Source organism: Ochotona princeps, chromosome 13, assembly GCF_030435755.1.
Source record: "Ochotona princeps isolate mOchPri1 chromosome 13, mOchPri1.hap1, whole genome shotgun sequence".
In the NCBI taxonomy this organism is placed as follows: domain Eukaryota; kingdom Metazoa; phylum Chordata; class Mammalia; order Lagomorpha; family Ochotonidae; genus Ochotona; species Ochotona princeps.
Genome location: NC_080844.1, coordinates 67193057 through 67215321, shown reverse-complemented (window position 1 = coordinate 67215321; position 22265 = coordinate 67193057).

Genomic DNA, 22265 nt, shown 5'->3' with positions numbered 1-22265 from the left:
GAGGAGGTGGGGGGCCATTTGTCCCCCAGCTGTGACCCTCTGGCTCACGGCTTCTGGGAGGGTGGGATGAGGCTTCTTGCCCCGGCTTGTGGAAGCAGCTGCAGACACGTCCAGATGGAAGCAGAAGTGTTGAGGAGGTCCCCACGGGCGGTCCCCACGGGCCCCAAGAAGGCAGCGGGGTGCGCTGTCCCGCACAGGCACCCGGACTGGAGGGGCAGCTGGCGTTGCCCAGTTCAGCTAACAATGGGGTTAAGAGCACAGACAGCCCCTCCTCTCCTGCCTCAGACTCCTCATTGTAGCTGGAGAGAGTTAACAGGCCAGCAGTCCCAGCCCGAGGGCCCAGGTCCAGTCCTGCTCAGGAGAGATCCGGAGCGTTTGTTACCAGCTGGGGAGCAGTGGTGCTGACGGAAGCCTCTCTTCTCCGGGACATTAAAATGTTGCTTTTAAGAATAACAGTACAAGTACTTTCTAGAAACGGAGTAGCTGTGCTTGCTCGTAACCTCACTTCCTTTTAATACATTTTGGAAACAGACTGCTTTCAATAAAAACTATTGTGTTGATGTCTGCAGACACGAGACGTTGTATACCGTTGGTTTCATGCAACACTCAACCATTCCTTGTTGTGCGTGCAAGATGCCATGAGCACCCTGGTGAACAGCAAGCACACCCAAGCAAATTGCTTCAATTGCCTGCATGGCTTCCCCAGGGCTCGGCTGCTGGGATCCCGTGCTTGGGCATGAGGGACAACGCTGGGCTCAGCACCTGCGTGTGCGCTGCTTTGCCCGGCTCCAGGGCTGTGACTCGGTGATAGGTTTCAAAATGGAGACTCTCCAAGTGAGAAAGCCTTGCCCCCCAGCAGCCCCCCAGCAGCCCCCCAGCAGCCGGAGCTAGCCAGTGTGCGGCGTTCCTCTTGTTCCTGTCCAAAGCCACGAATAGTTGGGAACAGGATTTGCCGTTCATTTGAAATGTTTTTGTTAGCTGTGGCATCAGACATTTTTGTTTCAGAAACCTGTTAACTGTTTCTTTTTCTTTCAAGATTCAGTGTAGATGTGAAACCTCAGAATGTAACATTTGGGGAACTATTCTAGTGGCCAACTGGGATTATTGCACAAAGTTGCAAAAGTTCCCCCTTGAAAAAATCCATAGAAGTAACGAATTAGGCAAAGACTGTTCCCTTCCCTCTAGCCTTTCGTTGCCACTAAATTGTTTCCATCTCTCTGCTTTTGCAAAAGGCATTAAGAATGCACCAGCGCCCTTATGATTCTACAAGCTGAATAAAGAGACACAATATCATCCAGTTTTACCAAACAAATATTCCCATGTGTTCCGCAGGAGGATAGCCCAATTATGGCCATTTATAGGTTAGCATTGTTAACCACTTCACTGCCGAACCCCACTGAGAGAACATTTGTGAATCCAGTGACAAGTTTACCTACCAAAATGTGTGCTCCAATGACTTAAACCTGGCGCAACAGGGGGAGCAGGCTTGGAGTTTGAGTTGTGGAAACGGTTCCTTGCAGAATGAAGACATGTCTGAGGATGCTAACACACAAAGGGGAGGCTGAGGCTTGCTTCCTTGTTGCGTACAAATATTAGGCTTCCATAAATGGGAGTTGTGGAACTTGCTGAAGTTCTACAACATGTTTTAGAGACAATAGACTCTGAAAATCTCATTTCGACAAATTGCATATTTGTGGTACAAAACAGAACTATTTTCAGCACTGAATGAAAAAATTTGAAAAGCATTTTCTCCTGGCCCTCTGGAGTCTCCGCAGCGGGGAACACTTGTCGCCAGGGGGTGGCCTGCAGCTCCGGAGGGAGAATTCTGGGTGGGCCGCCATTTTGCTTGCCATGTTCCCATCCTATATTCGCTCCTCGGACATGTGGAGCCTCCATTTAGGGCCTCATGTGGACACCAAGATCCAAGAGTGCCCTGCTGGAAACTGGCCTCATGTTTGGATACCACCCAGGCACATCTTCCTGTGCAAGTCTTCACATGGCGTCTGTGCTGTGTAAGTAGTTGCCATTCTGCATTGCTAAGGGGATAATGACAACAGAAAGTCTATACATGCTTGTACAGGCATGAATTTTTTTCCCCAAAATCTTCGATCCATAATTTATTAGATTACGAGGTGCAAGGTTGGATTGTACTTTTAAAGGATTGATACATTTCAATAAGAAGTTAAAGAGTCGGCATTCAACCTAGTGGTCAAGATGCTTGCTAAGATACTTATATCTCACAGTGGTTTCCAGGGTGGGTTCCTGGCTCCGCTCCCGAGTCCAGCTTCCTGCACATTTCAACCCCGGGACAATGATGGTGGCTTAGGTGGGAGGCCTGCTGGGAGCCCTCAGCCCCCTGCCTCAGCCTGACCCAGTTCCAGCAGTCATGGGCTTTGGGGGAATTTTGGGCCCGCAGACGGGAATTCTTTTTACATGTCTTTCCCTTTGTCTGCCTTTTAAATAAGTAAAATTTAAACAGAAATTAAAATGTCTGAATTGAGAACACACGCTTTATTCTGCAGCTGTCACGGGGTTTTGGAAGATGTCCCAGCTGAACTTGACATGACTTCAGGCCCTGACGAAAACCTGGATAAAGCAAGTGCTTAAAGATGGGGAACTCAAGGTTGTCCGAGTGTTGAGTTTCAGGAGTTATTTTCCTTTTGACTCTCTCTGCTGATATCCAGTGTCCTTTCCCATCTGGGAGATTAAGGAGAACCGGGGGGCTGGGAATGCTGGTGATAAATGTCAATTAACATAATACATTCACATTCTAAACATAGGAAATTCCTCAAAGATGGTGACCTACATGGCTAATAAATCTTATTGGGTCTCAGAATATCCAAATTGGCATCTACAGAGGAAAGATTTCTGTTTTTTGTATTATCCCGTCCTAAGCAACATGCAATTATTGTCATTTTAATTTGGAATTTTGGACATAAGTCTGTGAAGTGGCGCCTATAGATGAAGTTTGCAGCTGAATAATAAATAAATGAGTTGCCAATAACTCTGAAATGGTGGAGCGGTACCTCTTTTCTATTGTCAATCATCTTTAGCACAAACTTCTGTGGTTAGAATGTCCTAATGAGTCCCTCCCGACTGTGTGCAAAGCTCCAAGTTTTTGCAGCAGAATCACAAATGAGGCCAGGCCCGTTGCAGAGGCTGTACTGAAGCAGTCTGGGCTTCGCAAACTTAGCATGGTCAGAGTGCACATACACACACCCTCAGAGCACACTCATACACACTTACACACATGCCAAGACCCAGGGAAGAAGATGACCACCTACACAAGTGGCTCTAACCCAGGGGGATGGCTGACACAGCAGTCAGGCTTGCAAAGCCAGTTCACACGCATGCACGCACTGTGGCCAGCTCACACGTATGCACACACTGTGACCAGTTCATAAGTATGCACACACGGTGGCCAGTTCACAAGTATGCACACACTGTGACCATTTCACACGCATGCATGCACTGTGGCCAGTTCACACGTATGCACGCACAGTGACCAGTTCACACATATGCACACACTGTGGCCAGTTCACATGTATGCATGCACAGTAACCAATTCACACGTATGCACACACTGTGGCCAGTTCACATGTATACATGCACAGTGGCCAGTTCACATGCTACACACACTGTGACCAGTTCACATGCATGCACACACTGTGACCAGTTCACACATATGCACACACTGTGACCAGTTCACACTTATGCACTCACAGTGACCAGTTCATACGTATGCACACACTGTGGCCAGTTCCCATGCATACACACACTGTGGCCAGTTCACATGTAGGCATGCACAGTGACCAGTTCACATGTATTCACACACTGTGACCAGTTCACACATATGCACCCACTGTGACCAGCTCACACGCATGCACGCACTGTGCTGGAGACCTGATGACCCCAGCTAGAGTTTGATTTTTACAATCAAATTCTTTTATATATATATATATATTTTTTTTTTTTAAAGATTTATTTATTTTATTACAAAGTCAGATATACAGAGAGGAGGAGAGACAGAGAGGAATATCTTCCGTCCGATGATTCACTCCCCAAGTGAGCCGCCACGGCCGGTGCTGCGCCTATCCGAAGCCGGGAACCAGGAACCTCTTCCAGGTCTCCCACGGGGGTGCAGGGTCCCAAGGCTTTGGGCCATCCTCTACTGCTTTCCCAGGCCACAAGCAGGGAGGTGGATCGGAAGTGGAGCTGCTGGGATTAGAACCGGCGCCCATATGGGATCCTGGGCGTCCAAGGCAAGGACTTTGGCCGCTAGGCCAAGCCGCCGGGCCCTACAATCAAATTCTAACAACATATGTTCTAACTGCTGACCCCTCTCTTCCCACTCATAGGTTTTTTTTCTTTCCCCTTGTGGGTTTCAAAAAGCAATCTTTCCCAATATCCCACTAGCAATCTCTCTTTCTTATTATGGGTCTCTAGTTCTTTTCTAAGTATGGGGACAGCAGATTATTTACTAAAGTTTTAAATTAAGAAGCAGTCAGGTAATCTGGTGGAGAAAGCACTATCTCAACTTAGGAAAAAAAAATGAGTATGTTGTTTAATTCCTCTGTTGGCCCAGCACTGTGCAACCCCTGTGTAATGGACGGGTTGAGACAGAGTGGTCCCCCTCCACCTTGCCTCGGTGTAATGCAATTTAGCTTCATTAAATTACTGGAGGACCAGTTACTTAAGCAGAATATTGATTTTCAGTCTGGTTCATGTTTAACATAATTCTGCGTAGGCAACAGCTAATTCTGCATTTGAATCTAACACCCTAATGGAATTACAAGATGCTCCTGACCACAGGCAACCAGTCAACCGTCCACTGCACACCTCAAGCAGCCTCTCTGAGACCCAGGCATGAGATCCACTGTGGGGGCCACTGTGCCCCATGGGCACCCAACACAGCTGCTGCTCGCTGCCAAGGAGTTAGAGGACGAGACCAGAATGTACATGGGCAATTCAAACAATTTGGGGAAACTGGAAGAAAAATAAGTCTGTTTGATGCATTATTTCTGTAGTCCCTGCAAAAGGGTCTTCAAAAATTCACACACACACACACACACACACACACACACACAAGTGTATTTACAAATGACTGCAAAATTAAAAAAAAAAAAGGCCTGATTAAATCTAATTACCATTGGCTCTGTCTTTCATGACCTTCAAGGAGCACCTGTCTTTTACGCTGGCATCTTATTTCTCAGCAACTTTAACCTCCTGGTCCAATTGGACGCTATGTGTATCACTTGCCTAAAGTGATAAAGTCGCTTTCCTCATAAAGTGTTGAGCGTCCTCTGAATGTGGGAGTAGCTTACTGGTTGGAAGGACTCGGTCCAAATACTGGTGTGTTGTCACGTCGGGGAAGTGACCTACAGGAAGAGATCCAACAGGACACCTCAGACAATGAGTACGGGGCAGATAGCCCGGCCAGGAGGTTCCAGGAAGGAAGTCTTGTGCTGCCCAGAGAACTGGCATCCCTATCTGAATCCAGGAACCCAGGGCTGGCGCTGAGGCGATGCTGAAACAGGTAGTGCCCTGGGAGCACTGCAGCGCTCCCCCCGCTCCCAGAGGCTCAGGGAGCCCTGAGTAAGGTAGGAGATAGGGCCGTGGGAGACTGGAGGGTGCTTGGCACCTGCTGTGCCTGCCCAAGCCACCTGCTCCCATCGGAGTCGCTGCAAGCCCTTGCTTCTGGTTTCTGCTAGCCTTAGCCAGGCCTGGGACTTCTGCCTGAGAGTCTGCACGTCCACTTGACCCTTGGGCTCCAGGATGCACTAAGATTCCAGAGCTTAAGCGCAGACCCCATTCTTCCCTACCGTGGCATATGCGGCTCAGGCATTCCCTGGAGTCCCAGATGGTAGGCGGCCCGCTAGGCTGTAATTGGCAGATTTCAACAGCTTTGTGACTCCTGAGGATACTAAAATTTTTGAACTCATCTTCCCTGCTGTAGGCTAACCAATCAGATCACACCATCTTTGTGGGCTGGCCAATCACAGCTCCATCCTCTTGGACTGGTTAATCAGATGAGTTGCTCTCCAGGCTCTGCTTTGTCTGGCTCAGCGACCTGGTGTGAGGTTAGGAAGGGCGTGGCACAGGGTCCCTCCCCAGTCAGGGGCACCTATCCTGACTGGACTAGACAGTGGGCAACTGGAGCCTGTGGGAGTGTGGACCCGAACTAAGAGAAGCTGATTCTTAGAGGTGAAAAAGGAGAAACGCTGCCGCTCCATCAACCTCAGGAGCAAGCCCAGCTAAACCCACCGCTTGGCTCCAAGCAGTGTGATTGTTTTGCTTTGTTCTAAGATTTATTTTTTGAAATACAGAGTGACGGAGAGGGAGAGATAGACAGACAAAGATGTCCCCATCCCTGGCCCCTGCCTAGGTGACCCTGCAGAGGTGCTTGGGCCGTTTTCGGCCACTTTCCCAGTGTTTCAGTGGGGAGCTGCACTGGAGCAAGGCCGCAGAGGACTCAGCCTGGCGTGCTGACGGGTACCAGCACCACACATGGTGGCTTATCCCAAGCATAGCATTGCCACATACCAGGATGTCACAATTGAGTTTCTATCCTTAAAATCCACCCAGCCATGCCTATGCCTCCTGCTGCCTCCCACGGAAAATTCCATTCTCCACAGAAAACTGCCTCTTCTCAGCCCCAGATCGAGCCAGCAGCCCTCCTCCCTGCTGGAGAGCCGGGAACGAGGAGGTGTTACAGCAGCACACAGCAGAGCAGAGCGCTGCGGACAGCGGGCAAGCTGTGCCTCTGCGGCTGCGTCTGAGTGTCGTGCTCCCTTGTCATTACCTGCGCTCAGGTAGAGCTGACAGTCCCTTCCTCCTTTTACCCCTACAGCAGCTGCCTCTGTGCGGCCAGTGGAGATGTCTATGAACCTAAGAGAATGTGGCATAAAGACAACACATCCAGTGAGCACAGAGCTGGTGTGCCAGACACATCCAAGCTCCTTGCAAGTTCCCAGGTTTGGTTTCTTTCCTATAGGGTCCACCTTATCCTGTTCTGGATGTGTAGACTCTGATCTGCAAGAGAGGACAGGCTTCATACTCTACAAATCATCATTTTTAAGTCAGGCCCACAAAATCAATGACTTTCTAGCCAGTGCAATGCATTTTCTTACCAGCGGTGGCCTGTCGTTCATCAGAAAGAAGTTTCTGCAAATGCGGGTCAACCGCAAGAGGATGGGGAGCAGGTAGAGCTGGTGGAAGAGACAAAGGCGGCAGGAGGGTGGGCGGGAGGAGGAGATGCACAGAGCCAGCTGTTAGGGTGAGAAGACAGAACAGGCCACGGAGATGGAGAACAGGTCTAGGGAGATGGTTCTGAAAGACTAGAGGGGTAGTAGTGCGGAAGTGCCCACTGCTGCCCTGACAGTGCCCAGTGGAGTCTGTGGGCAGCACTCAGGGTGCAGTTTACACAAAAGCAATGGCTGGGAGAGAAGGCCTGGAAAGACGGCCAGGTGGAGCGACATCCATGAAAGTAACACGGTAATGGTGCTCACACAATCAGCTCCCGCACCGGGGCTCCCCACGCACAGCCAACCACCAGCAGCCGGAACCACGTGGGGAAGAGAACATCTGTACAGAACATGTTCAGACTTTGTCTTGTCGTAAGTCCCTAAATCAAGAAGTACAACAACTATTTACATAGCATTTACATTGTGTGAGATATTCTAAGTAATCTAGAAATGATTTACAGTGCGTGGGAAGATGTGGCTGGGTGGATACCAAGCCACCCCATTTTCTGTAAGAGAGGTGAGCACCACAGAGTTGTATCCCAGGATGTCTTGGAAACAGTCTCCCATGAAAATCAGTGGACAACTCTTGATGTGTGTAGGTGTGTGACGTACACAAACATGTGCATAGAAATCAATATTCACTATGCAATACTATGATGGATGCTAATCATACTCCTGTTACCAATTCTAATAAGTACTGATTCTGTGTTTCAACTTCTGGCCTGTGTCCTCGGGTGCACTGACTTGAAGGAATGGGAAGTAATTACTAGAATGTGGGGTGGCCTCTTTTCTCAGAGGTGCTGGAGCAGGACCCCATGATCAGAGCATCCCTGGTCCTTGCAGGTGGCTCTCTGGTCAACTGGGGACTTTGGCTGGCCCACACACAGAGTCATGACGGTGGTATGAGTGACTGGCCTGTCTACGTCTAGGTGCACATTGTCTGGGCCCCCAGGGACCTGGGCCCAGCTCCCGCTGCCACCTTCACTGTCCAGGAGGCGAGGCGCGTGCCAACTCCTGGGTGTGCATGTTGACAGTGGAGACCATCGGCTGCCTTCTGCACCTTTGCTGAGCCTGGACTGGGTTTGGAGCAGCAGTCTGAGAGGGAGATCAAGGCTCCCCAGTGCACCCTTGGGTCTGGCCAAGAACCTCAGGGCCTGGGGGACCTTTCAGGAAGCGAGCCTTGGTTGATAAGTGACTTTGTGCCATCAGCTGTGGGGGGATTTGTTAATGTGTCTCTGGGTCTTCTGGGTGCCGGCTGGTACAGGACAGCCATGGCAGCAAGGCGGTACACTGGGACATGGGCCTCTGTGTCTCCACACCGTCCCCCTCAGCTCTCCGCAGCGCAGCAGCCTTCCGTGAGGGAAAGAGAAAAAGCTGCTAGAACTGAGGAGGTCAAGGCTTACCAGCTGCATATCACTACTGCACACTTTTGCCAAGAGCTGTGCGTCAAGTCAGGCCACCCAACAGGCCCGACACAAGGGCTGAGAGGGGAGACCTAGTGGCTGGAATTCATCAGTCACTCCAGGCAGTTGTCTTGGGCTCAAGTTACTGGGCCAGGTCAGGGTGCCTCCTGAACCCTGGCGAGGGACAGTCCAGAAGGCAGGGGAGGGGCAGGTGCGTGCTTTGAAGGGAGGGGTGAAGTAAGAGGCAGGAGAAGCAGTCACCATGGCAATGTTCTTCGTTCTGCCCTAGAGGTGAGATTTCCCTGAACCCCAAGTGCTTGCCTTCGTGCTCAGAGGAGCAAAGTTGGGGAACACATTTGAATAAATACACAAAATCCTGGTATTATTTTTCCATTTGCTTCCACTGACAAGTCTCCATCTCCCCTTGTTAAAACGCAACATTGCATCAGAGGACACGCTCTGGGTGAGAAAACAGGCCAAGAACTTGTGGAAGGCTATGCAGGCGCAGTGTGGTTCCTCTGCACCAGAGCCAGCCTGCTACAGAGCCTGGCTGCTTGGCCAAATGTCAATCATTGGTTGGATTCCAACACATCCTGCGCTGCTTGCTGCCGGCCTCTTAGGTGACTGATGGAGAAACCTGTGTGCTGTCAGTGTCAGTAGGCTTCTCTGTGTGCTTGGAACGAAGAGGTGATTGTGTGTGTGTGTCAGTCACCTGTCTGTTACTATAACAAAACACTGGAGGCAGAGCCTGTTGTAACGAGAAGAGGTTCATTTTGGTTCATGGCTCTGGAGGTCCCAGCTGCACAACCCAGGCTCTTGTGAGGTCTCCACGATGCACCGCATCCTGATGGGAGTCATGTGTCTCCAGGTCGATGTGACCACAGTCTAGGATGTATCTCTCCTCCTTATAAAACCCCTGCATTCGGTCAGGGGAACTCTGCTCATTATCTAGTCATGTCCCAGTGGTCCCACCTCTGAAGTCCATAGTCACATGAAAACTCCACCCTCTACCATTAACACAAGACTTTGAGGATTAACCCCTGCAAAAGTTTGGGAGAAGGGAACCACCGCACATTTAGATCTACTATAGGCATACTATAGGCATAAAGACAGAGTTTTGTTTTTTAATTTATTTGAATCCCTTGTGGTAGGTTAACTTCCAACAAGCATTAGCTGATATTTGGAAAATATCCTAGAGAATTCACACTAGGAACTAGTAAAAATATTTATTCAAAATGTCATTAAGTTTAATATAATTGATGGATGTGCAAGATTTGGAAGCTGTCAGCTTGACACTTAATATCAAAATGCCATTTTGCATTTTTCTCTTTTGCTTTCCCTGCCTCCTTTCGAAGTAGAGGAAATCAGTGACATTGGATTTTTTCCTGAAGTGCTGTGTCCAGGCTGTCCTGGGGGTCAGCGCTGGGGCTAGCACTGGTGGTGGTGGGTTCCCTGCACTGTGCTCGGTACAGAGAACATCTTCTTCATCTTCCGCTGGGAAATGTCCTAGGCTCTCTCTCTGGGGGCTCCCTTGTCATTTGGCGAGTTGGTGAATCTTGTAAGACTTGCTGTAATCAGGTGACTGTGCTTGGCAAACATTAGCACTTTGATTGAGAGAAGCTTAGGAATGAGAAAAACTCCAAGGGTCTACCCAGAAAGCCAGAGCTCCAGCAACCTGCCCCCTCCAGAAAGCACATGGCAACCTGTAGTCTCGGGTCCCAATGGGTGCTACTTCTGAGTGCTGTGGTGTTGGCTCCATAATTGCTAGCATCAAGGTTTAACTTAGGGATGGCCCATGGTGTGTGGTTTCACATGGCTGTTGCTACCAGTCAGTAAACCATGTTCTCTTATTGCTAAGCACAAGAAAACATGGGTTTTCCTTCTCTTTCCCTGCCTTTTCTGAATGTCCTGTTAGACCTGGGTAGCTGTGTGAAGTGTTCCCAGCACTAAGTTAATGCTTTTTATCCTCTTTTGCTTGTATAATTTCTCAATGTGCTCCAAAGTCTCCTACGTGTCCCCCCCTCATAATGGAGCCTCATCTCAAAGTCCTCTGTCCTACAGTTCTTTTTTTAAGATTTATTTATTTTATTCTGAAAGGCAGATTTACAGAGAGAAGGAGAGACAGAGAGGAAGGTCTTCCATTCACTGGATCACCCCAGCTGCAACGACTAGGGTTGAGCTGACCCAAATCCAGGAGCCAGGAGCCTGCAGCTTCTTCTGGCCTCCCACAGGGTTTGTTCCCTACCAAACCCCGTCATCTTTTCTTATTTATCAGTGTTTTCATTCCATGATGATGATTTTTGCATTTTATTAAAATTATTGCAGTTGACAGTCTTTCAACTCTGAAACGTGTCTTTGTGAAAAGTCTCTTCCATCAATTTCTCTTCTAGGCTTTCTGGCCATTTCCTGTGAAGTTCATGTTGGCTGGAAATGAGATGAATTCAATGTCATCCGGCATGCTGACTGGTTTTTGTCTCGATTCTGTTTTTTCTTTTCTTTGAATAAAATCTTCAGTTTTATATTTCAATCTATTTATTGCCTTTTGAAGAAAACTCAATATATTTGAATTTCAATTTACAGAAGTCTTCCCTGTTCTTTCCTCATTCTGTTTTCTTCCTGTTTCATGTACAGGAACTTCCAGCCTTTGAGAATATTGATGATTGTTTACATCTTAGCTTCTGATTTGGCTGGAGTGGAGGTTTCTGCTTATTATGGTTTTCGTTTTTTAAAAAATGTATTTATTTTTATTGCAAAGTTAGATATACAGAGAGGAGGAGAGACAGAGAGGAAGATCTTTCGTCCGCTGATGTATTCCTCACGTGACCACAATGGCTGGTTCTCTGCTGATCCGAAGCCAGGAGCCAGGAACTTCCTCCAGGTCTCCCACGCGGTTGCAGGGTCCCAAGGCTCTGGGCTGTCCTCGACTGCTTTCCCAGGCCACAAGCAGGGAGCTGGATGGGAAGCGGGGCTGCCGGGATTAGAACTGGTGCCCCTGTGGGATCCAGGCGCATTCAAGGGGAGGACTTTAGACGCTAGACCACCACACCAGGCCCTAAGGTTTTCATTCTTTATGTCCTATTATAAGACTTTCCCTTTAGTGCTTGCCTTTGTAATATTGAATTCTAGAAGGATCTTTGGGCAGCTGTGGACTGTCAAATCATCTCTTTAAAGATAGATTTATTTATTTTTATTGCAAAGTCAGATTTATGGGGAGAATGATCTTCCGCCTGCTGGTTCATTCCCTAAGTGGCCACAATGGCTGGACCTGAGCTGATCTTCTTTCAGGTCTCTCATAGGAGTGCAGCAGCCCAAGCACATCCCACAAGAGTCCAGGAGACCGGAGCCTCTTCCAGGTCTCCTACACAGATGCAGGGTCCCAAGGCTTTGGGCCATCCTCGACTCTTTCCCAGGCCTCAAGCAGGGAGCTGGAAGGGAAGTGGAGCAGGGAATCTGAAAGCCAATCTTGTTCCCGAACCTATTGGAGCTCCCTGGGGTGCCCCGGATGTCTTTGCAGCTGGCTCTGTCTTCCGGGATCTTCTGACCTTTGGTTCCTGCGTCCCCTCTGTTCTTTCTATTGACACGTTTGTCTTCCAGAACATATGGAAACCTCGTAGAGGTTTGCAGATGTGTTTCCTGTCATACTTTCCCTGTTGAGGATTCATGTCATGCTTAACTCCCTCCCTCTTTTGAATGAGAATCTCCCAACTCGTTTCCAAACCATGTTTTTGCTCATGTACTTTATCCAGTCAGTAGCTTGCAATTACAAGTGGGGTGGGGATGAGAAGACACGCCCTCCTGCAGCTGCAGCTGCAGCTACAGCTTGACTCTGCAGGTCTCTGTCTGGCAAGCCCTGTTGGAAGTCTGCAGCATTGGAACCCTGAGTGGGAAATGCTGTGGTCTGCGCTGAGCACGGGCTTAGGCCTGGGAGAGCTGAGCTCAGGGCTGGCGGCAGGGTTCTCTGGTGAGGCCAGAGGCAGATCCTGCTGCTTTGAAGCGTGTAGTCCTCCTGACCTGAGGATTAGGCTTCCTCTGGAAGATGATGTGGAGCCGAAGGTAGTGTTATCCTGCAATTCAGACTAGAGGTGGAAGCAGGATCCCCGGATTTGTGTCTGAGGCCTCCAGGCTCACCCTGCCACCTGCCTGACATGGAGGGCTCTAGGAGGGAAGCAGGCACGTGCTTATCTGTCCCACGTGGCTGTACACTGGGCTCTCGCCTGTCTGCAGCGTGCTGGGACCTCTGCCCCCGTCTCAATCCCTGCTCTGTTTCTGGGCTCTTCCCTTTCCTAGGTCACCATGTCTGGACTCTGTCGTCTGTGCAGTCACAGATGGGGAACGGACCCAGTTTACCCACCACCAGGGAGGGTGAATGCTTAGCTTTTCCACTGCAGTTTCTGTCCTAGATAGGGTACATAGGGAGGCATCTACCACACAGGGACACAGAGGCCTCCTGCCCCTAAGCAGCCTGGCACTCCCATTTCCCAGTGGGTCCCCCAGCTCCTCCATCATCTGCCTCCCACCTGCCCTTCCAATACCATGGAGACCTCTCCTTGTGGTTTGAAATGCCAAGGAACTGAAGTCCATTAGCAGACATGCAGAATGCAGAGTGATGTGTCACTGGGAGTCCCTGAAGAGCTTCAGGCCCTTCCTGGTCTTCTGCCAGACCCGCTGGTTCCCGGTAGCGGGGAGCTGGCTGCGACGAGGGACACAGAGCAGGGCTTGTTCTGCCCTGCACTGGCAGCACTTGGACCAGTCTTTTAGCAGCTTAGACATGTGCTTTTGATTTTTTTGAATCTTCTGAAGGTAATAATCTTTAAATCAACCAAACCAAGCATGAGAGCCAAGTCATTCACAAGATGGCTCGGGGCAGAACGGGCGTCATTGGGAGTATGCTCAGCCACTCACAGAGAGCTCTCAGAGGAGGGGAGTCCTGGCATCCGTCGGAGTCCAGGAGCAGCGACTGGACTGTCCACACCTGCGCGTCTCAGGTCGAATGTGAGCAGAAACTCCCAGGCTGGAAGGGACTTCACCTGCCCAAGTCTGGTTTCTCTCTGAGCAAGTGTCCGCTGGCTTTCCAGGGTCCTGACCAAAGACTTGGGGTTGCACACTGCCCTCCAGACACCAAAAGAGCATCTTTGGCCAGTAGGGTCCATTTGGCTTCTGCCCAGCTCTGTCTCTGCCTCTGCACTGCCTCTGAAGTGGCCCCCAGAAGGTGGGCTGGGGTGACGTACCAGAGCTGGTAAGCTGGCAGGGGCCTGTTGGGAGAACAGAAGAGCTCAAGGTAGATGAAGAAATATCCCCTCTGCTGGGCCGGCAGTGGGCAGGGGCCTGCCTCTACCTTGGAGAGCAAAGGACCAAGTGCGGGATGGCAAGCTGGCACAATGCGGCCACGATGGCAGCCGTCACCTCCCATCTGCTGGGTTACTCAAGGTGATCTGAAAATCTGCTAGATGCTCTTCTGACATTGCCCACATCCAGTACATGGGCCGGAACTGATGCTCTCGGACCCAGTGCTGGTGGCTGCTTGAGCCAGGCAGGCCCGCGCTCAGAGCCTTTCTTCCGCGTGGTCTTCTCTGGGCTGTGATTTACTGCTCACACCTATGGCTGTGTGCCATGATCTTGCCTGAGCCCTGAGCGTGGACTGCACTGTTCTGCCCTAGCATTGGCCAGAACTGGAGCCTGAAGAACACAATAGAAGAAAAAAAAAACCCGAGCTTCTCCTGGCAGATTGCTCCAGCAGTGTGTTAGGCTTGGGAGCACGGGTGACCTACACCACCTCTCCCATTGCGACTTGTGACTTCCAAGACCTGGGGCAAGGAAGGAGATTACTGGGTCGCTCCTGCTGCGAGTTCTGAACGCTCAAGGCTGGTCAGGGTTGTGGTGTTCTCTGTGGCAGTGTACAGCGTTGAATACAAAGGGCGGCTCAGGCAGTGCAGGGTCAGGTGGGGAACGGCCATGGCACGAGGGCAGAGCTGTGGAAGCGAGACTTGGAGGCCTGCCAGTGGAACAGTGCAAGGACACAGCAGCGGCTCAGAGACTGAGCTGTCACGGCGACAGTGGCCCCCCTGCTTGCCAATGCCCCTCAACGCATGACCCGTATCTGAGAGGTAGGTGTGCCTTCAAATCAGAGCCTGATTACGTGGGTTGGACGAAAGATCATTAGACTAATGGAAACTCAGACTTTTCTGTATGCAACCTCTAGGTATGCTGGCCTAGTACAGGTGATCCTGATCTGTTCTTTCCTGGTAAGACTGTATTTATCTATTTGAAAGGCAGAGTTACAGAGAGCAAGAGAGAGGATCGACCATCTGCTATTCACTCCTTAAGTGACAGCAACAGCCAGAGCCGGGCCAGCCTGCGGTCAGGATCCTGGAACACAGTCCATCTCTCTCCAATGGGCGGCCCAGGAACTTGGGCCATCACCCACTGTTTTCCCTGGCACATTAGCAGGGAGCCAGACTATAAGTGGGACAGCCAGAACTTGAATTGGTGCCCCTGTGTGATGTCGGTGTCACAGCTGCAGCTGGAGCTGCTGAGCCATGGGGCAGTCGGTTGATGTGGCGCCCCTCACTCGGGGTCTGGCCCACTTGGGGGCCTAAGGATGGGGCTCTCCCTGCTTTCCCTGGCCCTGACTCCTGGAACAGGAGCTCTGACTTCCAGGGAGCCCAGCTGAGGGCACCTGGTTGCTGCTTCTGTAGGCTCAAGGCTGGGCAAGCAGTGCCCCGTAGAAGGCCAGGGCCACGCCAGGACTCCAGCCCTGCTGTCCCTGCTGATTGCCTCCCCCGTCACCGCTGCTCACTGCTGAGGCTGAGGTCGGGAAGCTCTGGCCTTGCCACGGTGTGACGTGGCCGGCCTGAGATCAGCTGTGCAGCTCTGGCCAGGAGCTGTCCTGAGACAGCTGAGTTTGATGGAGGAGACCCGTCTGTAGGGTCCTCTGCTTCTCCGTGCAGCTGCGGGCCATGGATGTGAGGCGTCCTTCTGATAAGCATCCAAGGCCTTGTTTTGGAGCAAGTGGGGCTGCCATTGGCTTCTCTTGGGGGTTGCTATGGACACGATGCCTCTGCCCTGAGGCAGATGGAGTGGCTGGGGGCCAGGGCTGGCCATGAGCTTTGTAGCTCATGTCTTTGAACCTGAACATGACCCTCCCGGCAAGCAGCTCTTTGGATTGGTTATTCACTTCACTTCACTGAGCCAGTTTTCTGCTCAGCTTCGGGTTCCCAAAGCTTTCAGGGCAACATCGGGTCCCCGTCAGATCCGCCTTTGCCAACGTGATAGAAATGGCAGTGCTGAGGAGATGGTGGGGGCCCAGAATGGCCAGCTGTGTGTCCGGAGGACACGTGTCCCTGTGTTCCCCACATCGCCTGCCTGCATCCAAGGGAGGGGCCGCCACTCTTGGCTCTCCTTCGCAGGGGATGCTAGAGCCCACCGAGCAGCCTGGGGCGGGGGAGCTTCATTGGCCAGCATGGAAGAGGCAGAAGGCAGGCAGAGGACTGTGGCTGGCAAAAGCTCAACAGAGTGGAGCCCTCTCTGCTTGGATGCCAATGGACAATGGACCGTATCACCCACCCTTCCCCTCTACAGCCGGCCTCTGCACGCATTCACTAATGCTGCCTGGGGCCCGTGTATGCACGGAAAAGAGGGCATCTCTCCAAGGCCCGATTGCCCCGCACAGAGGAGCAACATGTCCTGCATGGAGACATGTCCGAGGAAAGACTCCAGCACACCCTGGCTGGCAGAGCAAGCTACAGGAGGTGGTGCCATCCCCAAACCGCCCCTGCTCCTCCCACCGCCAGCGTGCAAAGCAGAAGCAGCTCCCTGGGCCGCCGAGTGCAGACCACAGCCTTGCCCTGCAGGCTTTGGCTGTCCCCTAGACCGGAGCCTGCTGAGACGAGGCCCGAGGGGGAGCACTCTGGAGCTGACCCAGCTACCCCGCTCCTGCAGGAGAGCCCCACACTTGGCAATCTTTGCAGGCAAGGTCCACCCGAGCCTCCACTTGTCATGTCCTAACCCCTCCACCTCCTGTTTTAGGGAGTCACGTGCAATGGCCCTGGTTCCAGAGGCAGGACTTGATTTGGCCTGTCCTGGAGCACAGGGGGCGGCAGATGGAGGCTTGTCAGCCGTTGGCGGATGCGCAGTGGGGACGGGAAGCCGGTGACCCCGCTGTAGCCCGGAGCTGGCTGGGGGCAGAGCCAGGCTTTTCCCTTGGCCAAGGCCTGCAGAAAGCCCCTACCTCCACAGTGGAGCAAGTCCCATTTCGGATCAGCTTCTCCTCCTCTAGCATGGTCTATTTATTTTTATTGGTTTGTTTCTCATTAAATCCTTCAATTACTCTGCAGTGTAAAATGCTGAAATTATTGGCACGTGCCACTTCCATCATGTCTTTGAGTTTGCTTATTACAGTTGCAGAAAATTCCTGAATGGTGTTTGGTTCTGTTGTGGATTGAGACAGAGTTAATAAATATTATTTGGTGGTTTTTTTCCCTGAGAAGCACTGCTTTTCTTGATTGTTTTTTACAGTTGGATTGGGAATATTGATTTATTCACCACTGTTACAATAATTGTATACAAGGAACAAAAAAATGCGGAGGCAACATTCCATCAGCTCCGGCAGATTAATTAGTTGTAGTAGATTAGGCAGAGTGTTTCAGGGAAGATTTGCATTCCAAGAACAAAAGTTTCTTTTTCTTTCGTTTTCTTAAATCTTAAAAAAACAGAGAATTTAATAGAGATGTTCCTCTAAGCTGTCACACTCATTAGTCAGTGGGCGCTTCCGGAGCAGCCAGAAGGAACGAAACACAGAGGAAACTCCAGGGGAAAGGTTGGGGAGCAGGCCTGGCAAGCGGGCAGGGTGCATTCCTCCCAAAGCACGTGTCTAAGGAACTGCGCACCATTCGGCCATGCGGAGGTGCGTCAGTTCCTCCTGCCAACTCCGTGCGGGTTTTCTCACTCAGAAAGCATGGGAATCTCTTTGTGTTCGAGTGGCTTTGTTTGTATTTGTTTCGCCAGGCCCTAGTAGGGCTGTGAGAGTAACACACTCAATGTGTTCCTCAGGTACGCTGCCACGTGGCGACACGGTGAGACGACAGAGCACTGCGTAGTGGGGCCGGGTCAGGCGTGCACGCTCGCTGATCTAAGTTCGGCCCGTTGAGCAGAACTTTTCCTTCCTGGAGCTGGACTTGGGCATTAACAAGCAGGACTCCTGCCTCCTTCTCCCCTTCTGAGCAGAAGGCCCCATTTCCGATGCCCCGGTCCCCGTGCAGCTGTCCCACATTGGGCCACTGCTCGGAGAGGGGCCTGAGCTGTGACACAGTAAGCCGTGGCTTACTTGGTTGGCATTCTGTATGGTCACCTCTCGGAATCCCAGGTGTTTCATTTCCGGTCCCACTGACATGCCTGGGAAAGCAGTGGAAGATGGCCCAAGTGCGTGGGCTCCTGTACCCACATGGGAGACCCTGAAGAAGCTCCTGAACCCTGGCTTCAGCCAGGCCCAGCCTGCTTATTACAGCCGTTTCGGAAGAGTGAACCAGCGGATGGTGACATCTCTGTCTCTCTCCCTATCTCCCTAAGTTAAAAAGATGTTTCTCAGTACTCAGCCAATTGACACTTCCAGAGGAGCCAATTTTAATTAAAGAAAATCTTAAACAAAAACAAACAAACAAAACACACAAAGAATGCTTGCAACATCAGAGCCTCCACTTGATCTTGGCGTCCATGGAAGCCTGCAGCCAAGGTGACGGCCATGCAGCCAGCAAAGGGGGAGTCCGGGGAAGGAAGCTAGAAGAAAGGACAGACAGGTAGGGTCAGCAGGAAGGCCCGAGGGAACAGCCACCACTCACCTGGGGTCACCTTAACTTTGTCCACAGAGATCCAGGAGCTCCCAGCCACCAGGCAGGGAGGTGCCCAGGGAGGGGCTGGAGCCATCCCAAAGTGACCCTGGCATGTGTCAGAGCTCACATGGTGACACAGCCATGTTGGCCATGCGGGGTCTCTGCGTTGCCAAGCTTTCCCCAGCCCTTTGTTTCGCATGTTTCCAAGCTATGGAAAGCTCAGGCAGGGGTGGGGAACATCTATCTGGTCGCTGGGCTGTGCGAGGCTACAGAGTCATGTGGTTTGGTCCTGCCCCTAGGGAGCCATAGGTGGGGCTTGAAATCCAATAAATCTGTGGCAGGTTAGAGTGTAAGCTGCTTCTTGCATGGCCTGTGAGTGATGTTACCACCGTCCCAACAGGCCCTTGGCTGGGGAAAGACTCTCCACCCTTGGCTCTGGGTGCGTGCGTTCCAAGTCACATAAAATACATTTTTAACAAAAGAAATGACAAGGATGAGAGAACTCACGGAGAATGTACACCATGATAAATTCATGCATGAGTTTCAAAATATTTTGCTTCCACAAACACTCACTTTTCCTTCTGGATTTCCAAAGCCTTGTGAGGCACAACTCGTATCTAGTGTCCTCCGCCCTGCCGAGCTGGCCACACTCCTACCGATGACAGGGCCATGCCTCCCGAGCGCTGCTGGCTCGTTCCAGCCACCGGTGGACATGTGACAGCGCCTGACATCCCCCAGCGTCCCCAGGAATGGGATTCCCAGAAGTCCCCTCCCCATGTCTAACAAAGCAGAACGCCATGCGCTTTGTTGTTCTATAACTTTTGAAGAAATAAGGCTCTTCCAGCCTCCAGTCATAGTACGGGAGTTCCAGTTGGCTGGGAGCCAGTGCCCAGATGGGAGGCCTTTGTCTGCCACTGGGCTCCGGCAGGCACGGGCGAAGAGTCTGGGGCAAGCTCCTGGGTGGGGGTGTCTGCATAGGAGGAGACCAGCTGTCCCTCAACTGAGGTCCTCTCGTGGTGGGCACTCCCCGTGGTACGGTACCCTGTGACAACTGCACTGGGTGGTGTGGTCCTCTCGCGGTGGGCACTCCCCAGAGCATGGCACCTTTTGTACACAGAGGACGAGAAGGGGGCAGGAAAGAGACCTGCTGGTTCCTCCCTGTTGTCCACTCTTGGTCTTCTGGTAGGAGCTCTGGGACAAGGGGAAGGTGACAGATCAAGGAATGCCTAGCCGGTGGGAAACAGAAGCCCCTCCTCACACAGTCTGGGTGAGTCTCTGGAGGGCTGGGACGGGGGCGAACCCCGTGGAGTGTGGGGAGTGCTGCCCTAGGCCAGCAGCTGACACTTGGAGGCGGATCGTGGGAACGGTGCGACTGGGAGAGCTAGCCAAGACAGTCCGACCTCGGACTCGGTGCTAATAAATGTTGTGGATTTATTCTTGTACTTGTGCCCAGAAGTGTTCACAATGGCCATGCATACTAGAGTGGGACATCAAACACATGCCGCTGAGGAGCAAGCAAACACCCCGCAAGGCAAACCGTGCTGGAGCCGCTTGCCCTTGGGTGCCGGCAGACACCTGTCCTGGTCGGGCGTACATGTGCACATGTGGGGTCACTGGGAATGTGATGAACACTCAGGAGTACAGACCCTCCTCTGAAGGGAGCCTCCTTGCTGGATGCTGGAGCAGGGAGTTCCTGTGCGGGTCCAGGGTGTACAGAGGTTCTGAGGACGAGCCGCTGGCTGCACCTTGGGCAGCCCCAGGATGGTGGTCTCACTCACCCTGTGGTGGCGGCAGGTAGGCTAGAGGTCTCGGCTTGTTGTCTTCCTCCCGAGTCCTCTGTGTGTGGGCAGGGATCAGACAAGACTGCTTTGCGTGTCTTCCTCCTCTTGGAGCTTTACAGAATCCCTCCACGGTGGAGGGAGGGGGCGGTACTCCTGATCAGTCAATCTGTGAGGAGGGCGGGGCAGTGAGGGTCTTACACATACAGACCCTATGGCCACCTTCCAGCACCCAGGGCAGGGACCCCAGGGCCAGCCAAGCAGAATCTGCCTCGCAGGTGGGTGGGGGTCCCTAGCAGACCCTCCTCCACTGCCCTGACTTTCCATCAGAAACTCGAACGCCGTCTTGGGGCTTAACATTTTTTTGGATTTAGAGCTTTCTTCTGGACAATGGAATGAGGATTGTCCAGACATCTTTGCAGTTCTCTAGATACAATGAACAGATGCTGATTAAAGCATACTTCACTGACGTGACGAACCACGGGCGGGCCCCGTCGCCTCTGCAGTCGAATAAAGTAATTCCAGATCCCACCGCACATAGGAGAGAGCAGCCCCCCTTGGCACAGGCCGCTGCTTTCCCTCCTCCATGGTCCTGGAGTGACCATGGCCAAGCTCAATGCCCTCCCTGGCCCAGCAGCCGCCTGGTCACTGACTGTAACTCCGTGTTCTCTGGCCTCAGCGCCTTGAGCTGGACCTCAGTCTGTTGGTTTGCTGGGTGCCCAAGGCTCCTGGCTGGGTGCTGTAGCAAGGGGGCACGTCCCTGGAGCCTGAGCTGCACTGGCTGCCATGTTCCGGGAGGGACGAGCACCCTTGGTGTCACACCTACTGGGTCTCCATGCTGTCTCTGATCCCTTTGGAACTGGTTTTTCTCCAGATGGTTTTCTTGAACATCAGTTTCCTCAAGTGTCAGGTGGAAGGAATTTTCCCATAGAAGACCCTGAACTTGGGTCTGGCATGATAGCCTAGAGGCTAAATCCTCACCTTGCATCCAGCAGGATCCTATATGGGCATCACTTTGTGTCCTTCCTACTCCACTTCCCATCCAGCTCCTTGCTTGTGGCCTGGGACGGCAGTAGAAGATGACCCAAAGCCTTGAGTCCCTAATCTACATGGGGAAGACCCAGAAGAAGCTCCTGTCTCCTGGCTTCGGGTTGGCTCGCTCTGGCTGTTGTGGCCACTTGGGGAGTGAACGGAGTGAATGGAGGATCTTTCTCTCTGTCTCCTCTCTGTATATCTACATTTCCAATAAGAAAATAAAATAAACCTTTAACAAAAGCCCCTGAACTCTTAGAGGTAGTGATGTGGCGCTTGCCAGCTGGGCAATGCCTTCCTGGGTTCAGCAGGATCTGGCAGGGGTCCCAGTGCTGGGACTGGAAGGCACCCCAGGCAGGGGCACCCACCCTGGCCACTGAGGCTCCCATCTTGGAGGTGGCAAGACCAGTTCAAGTGCCACCTGTACCTCATAATCAGCCGTTTAAGGTGGCTGTGAGAAGCCACCATGCCCCTGCTCTGCGCACGCTGTCCTCTTGGCCGCTGGGGGAGGGTTTAGAAGGAAGAGCCTTAGTGGAGGGAGGTGGTTCCTCTCAGAACTTCTCAACTACTCGGAGGACGCCTGGGGCTTAACAGGGGGCTGCCTGGGAGGGGTACCCCATGAGACTCAGGGACGCTCAGCAGGGGCAGCGGGGCTCTTGGGAGCTACTCCGGGGTTCCCGTGCCAGCAGGGGGTTTCAATCACATTTCCTGCCAGTGTCTGAACAGTGAGGTTGTTTCCTTCTCCTGGTGTTTGGCACTGGGTGCCATGGCACTGTGAAGGCCTGAGACAGGTGTGGCTGTAATGGGGATTCTCAGTTTACCTGTTCTGGTTCTTGAAATTGACCGATCTGTGTGTCGAAAGGCAGAGTAATGGAGAAGGAGAGAGAGTGAGAACAAGAGACCGCGAGCGAGACAGAGCGAGAGAGAGTCAGAATCTTCCCTCTGCTGACTTATTTCTGAAATGCCTGCAATAGCCAGGGCTGG